Below are 8,609 nucleotides of genomic sequence, written 5' to 3' on the forward strand. Positions count from 1 at the left end.
ACCTGCCAGCAGAGCCATGTCTAAAGAACAAGAACACAATGGAGAAGAATTCTATGTTTGTTTTTACAGTACAGGTATGGGAACTGTTATGCAGAATGTTGGGGTTTTCCATTTAAAGGATCTTTCCGTAATTTGGATCTCCATGCTGTAAATCTACTAAAAAAATATTTTAAACATTAAATAAACCCAACAGACTTGATTTGCCTCCATTAAGGATTCATTATATCTTAGTTGGGATCAAGTACAAAGTATTGTATTATTAATACAGAGAAAAAAAATAGCTTTTACAAATTTCAATTATTTGATTAAAATGGAGTCTATGGGACATGGCCCTTCCAAAATTCGGAGCTTTCTGGGTTCTGGATAACAGATCCCATACCTGTAGTAATCTAAGTAACTTGCATGCAGTAATGGGTCTGTTTTCTATTTGCCTTCCTACAACATTTGTCTGATTGGTAGAACCAGGGCCCCTACAAACCGGACTTGGTTTGTTTTCTATTTTCCACTTTGAAAGGGTAAAGGGTTTTATAAACAAAAGTGCATGAACACTATTGATAGTGTGAAAGAATGATGATAGTGTGTCTGCACTCAGTGGGAACAGTTCCCTCCCTCTTAGGCTCACAGGTCAATGCAACTTGTTCTTCACCTTTTAGGGCAGAGACACGTGCTGCTATTTCGGGAGACTGGTCGCCCAGCGACAAATCGCTTGTTCTTCGGGCTAATCTCCCCTTCCCGCCGGCGCGATGGCACTCGGATGACACTCGGGATGGCACTCGGATCGCTTTGGCTTTCCAAAATCGCCTGAAGTTTCCTCGTGAGGCAACTTTGGTTGATTTTGGAAAATGAAGTGGTTTGAGTGCCATCCCGCTAGCCATTTACATTCTAGCCTGCGGCAAGGCAGTACGGGGAGATTAGTCACCCAAAGAAGAAGCAATTTGTTGCTGGGTGACTAATCTCCCAAAATACCAGCGTATGTCTCTGCCCTTAACACTGAACAATGATGAATTCTGGAACTTGAAGTCCCTTTGCTTTGCAGATAATTGTTCCACCCCCAACTATGGAAAGCAAAAATCCCAGAATTCATCATTTCCCAATGGAACAAAGTGAGGGATTGCATTAAACTGTAAGCCAAAAGGGGTGGACTTGTCCCTGTGGTCACAGACAGCCTATCATTGTTTCATTTCATTCTGTGGAATTAGATATGACTGTGTAAAATAATTCATTTATATTTATATTTGGCATACAATATTTATGCACCTTTTTTACAAAAACCCAAGCGTGCTCATGTAAAAAAAAGGGGGAGGGGCTATATTTTATACTTAAATAACTCTATTACAAAAGATGAATGTGAATAATAAAACACACAGCAAAAGACCAACTAAAAAGTTTATATTATGAGTGTCTAACATATCAAACGTTACTTTTCCAAGAGCTTCCTCTTCTTTTTAGCATTTATGTACATCATAGGTGCCAAGTGCAACAGTCCACATCAACCAATCAGATATTTGCTTTCCATTTTTTCAAACATAGTAGTCTGATCAAAGCTCATTGCTGATTGGTTGTTAGGCAATACAGCATCTGTGATATATTCTAGCAAGTTGGTCATACTACACTAACCAAGTATAACAAATCTTTATAACTTCATGACCATAATCTATAATGATCAAGCTTTACTGTGTCCTGTGATTTTTGATATGACTTCAAGTTCATTTGTTTCATGAAACTACCCACCAGGATATCCTAGGATCCTAACTTCTGTTTATGTTGTATCACAACTATGGCTTTCCAATCACAGAAACATATTCAGCCTTCTCCAGTTACTGATCCTCCCACACCACTGGCATTAGTTTCTCTTCTCTTAAATCATTCTTATCTCGTAACACAAATAATACCCACTGTTTTGGTTCCTAATCATTTTGATGTATCAGATCGGATGTGTCAGATAACAATCTATATTGATCCGAATGCTTGCAATAAATGGAGTATGCTTAACCTATATACATTGTCTTGGCTGTAACATTCAGACACCCATTCAAATTACCTTTTTATATTACCTGGAATCCACCTATGGTTGCTCTGCACATATGAATAAGGTAACAGTGCCCCTCCTGGCCAACACATTGAATAGCTACTCTGCAGTGCAAGCAAGTATAGAGTCTGTAGGCATGAGGCACAGAAAGATGAATAATTCCACAGCAAGGGATATCTGCAGTCACTAAAGAGTGGGTAGCATATCTTTCTTATAAGGAGTATTTTACAATCTATGATCTTTAGCAGGAACAACTTCCCAGTGAATATAAATCAGTATATTCCCATTGAGTCCGTGGAGCATTTTAATTAAAACAAACGGCAATGAATATTTACATAGGTCTCCATAGGGAAGACAACATATTCATAAGCCACTGAGGAGATCTCCCCATCTGAATCAAAAAGTTTGTTATTGTTATGACCCAAGACATTATATAATACTATCACTCACCACTCAAACTTATGAATATATCATAACTTAGTATAAACGCAATGAGTTTATGCACTTTCTAAACACTGAATCTGCTCCCACAGGCAAACATGGAAATACAATTGAATTTTTTTATTTTTTGCTTTTATTAATAAAAAATAAAAATAAAAAGCTACACACAATGCATTGAAAAAAGTTAGACGGTATCGATAAAAAAGGGCAAATGAACAGAAGGCAAGAAAAACTGGTGGGAAAATAGGTTGGAGGGAAATGATCAAAAAATAGAAAGTTAATGGGATGGAGGCAGGGGATAAGGATTTTGTGAGGGGGGGGGATGATAAAATTGGAACAGAAATAAATGGAAATTGGAACTGGAAAGTAGAAGCAGACAAAAGAAACAAGGTTTCCATCAACAGAATAGAAAATTGTGTTGGTAAAAGGCGATCATGATAATCTTAGATATAAATGAATTGAATAGAGAGAAAGAGAACAATTACATCAACAACGATATGAAATATTTAGGTCACTCATCCTACTGTATTCAGTACATTCCTACACTTCTGTGTCTACCTGATTATGCGGTTGAGTAACTCGCATAATAGGCATGGATGCACCTGACTTAGAGGGAGGTTTAAATATTCTACATGCCCCCCTCCAACCTTCCCCCCATTCACACATGCCCCAAAAAAAAAAAAGTCTTCTCCTGCAGCTACAACACAGAAAATCAAACTCTCAAAAACAGACTTATCTGGTGGTAAATTTATGTTCACGTTGAATGGATTCATGAGACACACGTGTGTATATTGTGTATGTTACCATAAAGAAATAGGTCAGTGCTTGTCTCCAATAATAACTAAAATGTATGAATATAGTAAAATGATCATTAGGTTGGTGGAATGGGACTCCGTCAAGTGAAAGTTCCTATTGAAGGCTGCAAGTCAGAAGTGGACAGCTCCGGGTGCTGAAAGGGAAAGTCTGACAGCAAGAGCAGACTGAGAAACCAGACTGGGGGGAGAATCCTCAGCTAAACATAGAGCAGTAAGTAGACGCAGCTACTCAGCACTCTGTCTGTATGGCAGAATCAACTTAGAACAATGGCAGACAACTTAAAATCCTGCTCTAATCACTTTAATAAGATTAATCAGTGAATTAGCAGCAGTCAAATGTCAGGACTAAAAGAATGAAAGGACGGCTGGCAATTAACATGTTTTTGGAACAGAGGAATAAACTCTGTTATTGTTAGAGCTTTGTGATCTGTAGCATGATCCTTCCTTGCTCTAAAACATTCAACAACCTTATTTTTTTTATACCCTGCATATAAAAAGGCACAGCTATGGAAAGTCTTAGTCAATATAAGAATTCAGCCATGACTTTCCTTTTTTAAGCTGAAACTACAAAGAACACAGGATCAGTTACATAACTCCCATACTAAGTCCTGTTATTCCTTGGAATAAAACTCATTCGTGAAACAAGGGGAAGACATAGTTCATCTTAAAGTTATATATCTTGTACCTTCTGTATTTTGTATCAAAGTCACAACACTGTGTTACATAGTACAATGATATAACTAGGTTATCGTTGACTCCTCAGTTAGAATATACTGTTAATATCCATATAAAAAAACAGGAATCATCTTTAAATTAGATAAAATAAACATCCAAGCTTACACATTACACAATGGCTTTATACTAAACAAAAAACAAAGAGATGAAGCCCTTTTCAAGACTCCGGAAAGCCATACCTTTCTTTGTTTAATGCCAGCACCAGAGCAGCTAGACTTCAATACTATTCAAACTTCAGGTGGGGAATTAGTTGCAAAACAGTTTGCCAGCAGCCGAGCTTTTCTGCATGCACTAATAATCACAGAGCCGAGCCACACAAAGACAGAAGAAATTCGGCAACTAAAGGCAACAATACTTTACAAGAGCAGGGGAAAGCCATCTTCTAACATCTTCTTTAAGGTTCAGCGTTTTAAAGGCAAGCATGAATCAACAAACCAGAAGTAGAGCAAAGACAGACTATTTTTTTGTTTTCTCCAGCATAATCTGCATAAGGAAACACCAGATCCCAGCTTTAGAAGAATGAAATAGGCACCCACCAATAGGGAGTAAAAACCAGTGTCCAGAAGACTGCAAGGGGAAACCTCTGTCTCTCTCTCTCTCGCATTCTTTCTTTCTGTATGTGTCTCTCTCTTTAGTGTGCTGGAGCTTAGGGGGAAAAAAATGTCGCCCTGGTAGGAATGACAAATGCAGCACGATAGGCTAGCAGGCCTAAGGGATCTGTTTTACTTCCACACACATCCTCTAATGCACGCACTCCCACTCATCCTCTCGATATGCTTTTTTTTTTTTTTCACATTTTTTTTTTTCACCAGTTCTAAATCCCCGGCATATGACCTTCTGTTAAATAGATAAAAAAAAATTGCTTATCAGTCATGCAAATGAGGCTGAATTCATTTTCCACAACAGATGGCCTCATAGATAATGATGATGGAAGAGAGAAAATTGAATGTCTCTCACAAGGTGGCCATGGCAACGGAGAACAGAATAATATCAATAATAAGCTCGCTGCATAATAAGGTTGTCAATCCCACGAATCAAAGTCTCCTGCTAAGTCAGGTATACCACCCCAACCGGTTATTTGCGATGTCGCCTCCTAAATGGGAGATATTTTTCACCAGAAATTCCTCTTTGTTAACCCCTTAATCGAAGTCAGCTGCAAAAAAAACCAAAAAAAAAACCAGGAGGCTATAATTATATATTGAATTCTCCCAATTAAAAGGTGATATTGAAGATGAATTTGTATCAATATGTGTGGATGTGAATATATATATATTATATATAAGAGAGGAAAATTAAAGCCCTAACTGTCCTTTTGATGAATCAATGCCTTGTTTGTAGATTGGTCTGCCCAAAGCAGCTAGAAAATACAGTACAGAATAGAGATTGTCTGGCGATTTAAGGGTTGTGTTCACGACTGTACTAAACCACAGCCTGATCTGCTTTGACTGTTTTTTTTTTTTTCTTTTGCTGTTATCCTTCTCCAGTCTCCCCTCTCCGTCTACCCCTCTGTCTCTCTTCTATGGCATTACTGCAATGAGGCAGAAGCAGCCATCAGCCTCCACCTTAGTTCCCAGGGGGCTGTCCAGTATAATGAATCAGCAGCCATTCTGAGCAGACTGATTAAAATGAAAATGGCAAGGCACATGTCTGGGCGGAACTAGCACTCAGCCTTGGTCCCCGTCTGGCAAAGCATGCTCAGTATTGCTATTCGGCTACTAATAATGGCAGAACGCCTATGCATTCCTTGCTGACCTATAGTGCCAGCAGCGTTTCTCTTTGGGGTGAGCATTTGCAATGTATGAGGAAGCCTTTGGAAATTCTTTTCGGTTCAGGCACACGCCGGGGGGTAGGAGCACCACTAAAAACCCACCCATCGCTGGCAGCACAATATGCAGCAGACAGTAAGCTGTAAGTAAGGGATAGGCAAGTCATTCTTAAAACACAAGGCTGTACTGCATTCTTTAGAAAAGAAATATATATATATATATATATATATATATATATATATATATATATATATATATATATATATATGACTTTTCTCTGCATACAAATCAACCAAAGACTCTTCCAATCAAATAAAACACAAAATCAAAATTAGGATTAAAATAATACATTCACACTTCTAGACAATCAATATATTACCATATGGGGTTCTGCAACGTCTCTTCCTAGCCTCCTGTGTTTTTTTTTTGTATTTTTATTTTCTTATATATATATATTTTTTTTTTGGAGCTGCACAGCTAATGTATTTTTCCTCCCCTAAGCTCCTTGCTGTTAAGAAATCCACCTCTCTGCCTCAATTTGACTGGGATGCTGCAGTGCGATTCACAGATCAATAGAGCTGTTCTAATGGAGGCTGCACTCTGTGAGCCGCTGCAGTCGGCTGTGCAAGAAGAACCCTCCTGACGTCTGGGCTCGCTGTTGTCCCTGATTGGGCGCCGCATCGGATGTTCTGCCAAGCAAAAAATAGCAATCGCTTTTACTGTCTATTAGGAAGAAATGGTAGGTTGCAATTTTTTTTTCTCAGTCTCTAGGAGACAGAGGATGGGTTCTATCATACAGCCAGCCTCACAGTATCATTTAAGGACAAGTCTCCCAGATGAGAGTGGTCACCATAAAGTTAAAAAATATATTATATTATATAATATATATAATGACACCCAGACACCCACTGAATATTATGTGACTGCAAAGCCCCACAGCAGGCACATGCACTGAATCATCCACAACAAGCAGGTGAGGAGGATTCTTATACTGGGTCAGGACAGCAATGTTCCCTTACAGAATGTGTGCGTGATTCTATTGGAAAGTAACACATTTTCAGGCTTGTCTTAAGGGACAAATAGCAGTGAAAGGGAAGTGTCATGCTAATGAGCAGGTATTTTTAGAGTGGGTTGGCTATGCATGGGGTTAATTGGCACTGCTATTCTTGTACCGTACTGGCAAACATCATGCTTGAAGGCAAACTGAAGCAAAAATGATGTGGGAGCGTGCGTGTTTCTAGACAGATATCGATATGAATATCAAAATAGAAATATAGAAATAAAGAATATAGAAATAAACCTTTTTAATATATTAAATATCTGTTCTTCCTGCTTTTGTTCTGTGTCTTTCCTGGTTTTCTCTTCTAGGGCTTCTATAAACCAATAGTGTTGGGTGAATAAATTCGTCAGCCACAAATTGACGCCTAATTTCCACGTTTCGGTGCAAGCGAACTAATTTGTGAAACTGCAGCAACAATTCGCTGGCAAAAAAATCTGCCACGTGAAAATAGACGTGCGCATAAAAATTAACGCTCGTCTAAATTATTTGGACGCCCATTGACTTTAATGCATTTGGACCAAATAGTTGTGCGTATAAAAACTGTTGCTTGCATCCAAATTCACGCTCGTGAGGCCCATTGGCTTCAATGGGTTTCACAAATTTTTCGGTGTTTTGCGAGACGGCACAGATTCGCCAATCACTCATAGTGAAGATCACTATTCCCAGTCGGCCACTTATGGAAAAAGAGGGATTTCATATTGCTCTTCCATTGCTAGGATTTAACATATAAGGTTTGACATTGAAGCAGCATGCAATTGAGTTCTAGCGTTTGTACAAATAATGAGTAGAAATGCAGGTTCTTCTGCCCTGTGAGTGCATGTAGGTTATCACAGAAAACAGTAGTAATGCTGGTATGGAAAGGTGTTTCGGTGTTGACATCTTTACCATTAAACAACTCCAGAGAGGTGAAAGGCATATATTGTTTCCAGGCTGCTAGGTAGAGATGGGCGAATATTTTTGCCTTGTTTTGCCACGGAATTGATGCCCATAGACTTGTATGGCGTCGTGTGTCAAAAAAAATTCGCCAATAGACTTTAATGGGCGTCGATGACATTTCGCCGGCTGCAAATTTTTGTCGAAACGGGTCAAATTCGCCCATCCCTACTGCTAAGTAATGAAATAGTTGCTTCATCAACACAAGGCGGGCAATATAACTGAGCAACCTGAGCTCAACAGAGGAGTGGAGGAGTGAAGTCCATAGTTTCCACTAGTCCAAATGATGTTTGTTTATATACATTGAAGTCAAAGCAAAGCATATTGCAAAGTTATTGTAATGTTTACAGCCAACTGGAGAAAGCTTAAAGTAATACTGATACTAAAAATTTTCTTTTCAAAATATTAATTGACATTAAAAGTTACTTATAGGTCACGTTGATCGGTTTTTTGCTGATAGTTCTGCTTTTGTAAGTAATGAAGTTCCTAGACCTGACTGTTTTGCCAAACTGACTGTCCCATATCAGCCTGTCAGTTAGAGTTTGTAATGCTAACGGACTGCTGCTGCACAAATATGGCAGCCCCCTCATACAGGAACATGGGGATAAGAAAGGTGATGTAAAAGCATCAGGCAAATAGTTTTATGGCAAAATTATAAATAGCATTCAAAGATAATGTTATGATGGATATAAAATGTTATTATCTGGTGTCGATATCTCTTTAAAGTTACTCTAAAATGAAACCGACCTTGGTAGAATGAGATAAGTAGCACTTTGACAATTGCCAATGCAGATCAGTGCAAATCCATGAAAAACTGTTACCGTAATAAT

At 38.5% G+C, this 8,609-nt stretch overlaps 1 protein-coding gene across 13 annotated transcripts in view; it reads right to left on the bottom strand.

Moving 5' to 3' along the window:
• The window catches only part of LOC108718228 (myelin transcription factor 1-like protein), a 311,370-nt gene extending 306,590 nt beyond the window's left edge, over window positions 1-4,780 (bottom strand). For 12 of the 13 annotated variants that reach the window (XM_041565032.1, XM_041565041.1, XM_041565044.1 and 9 more), the window contains exon 1: window positions 4,557-4,780. The gene's annotated coding sequence lies outside the window, so the exon portion shown is untranslated. Of the gene's footprint in view, window positions 1-4,199; window positions 4,370-4,556 lie in introns of those variants that run through there. The other variant, XM_041565030.1, reaches the window with a different exon arrangement.
• Window positions 4,781-8,609: the final 3,829 nt, after the last annotated feature.

The sequence above is a fragment of the Xenopus laevis genome, chromosome 5S (genome assembly GCF_017654675.1).
Source record: "Xenopus laevis strain J_2021 chromosome 5S, Xenopus_laevis_v10.1, whole genome shotgun sequence".
Lineage (NCBI taxonomy): Eukaryota > Metazoa > Chordata > Amphibia > Anura > Pipidae > Xenopus > Xenopus laevis.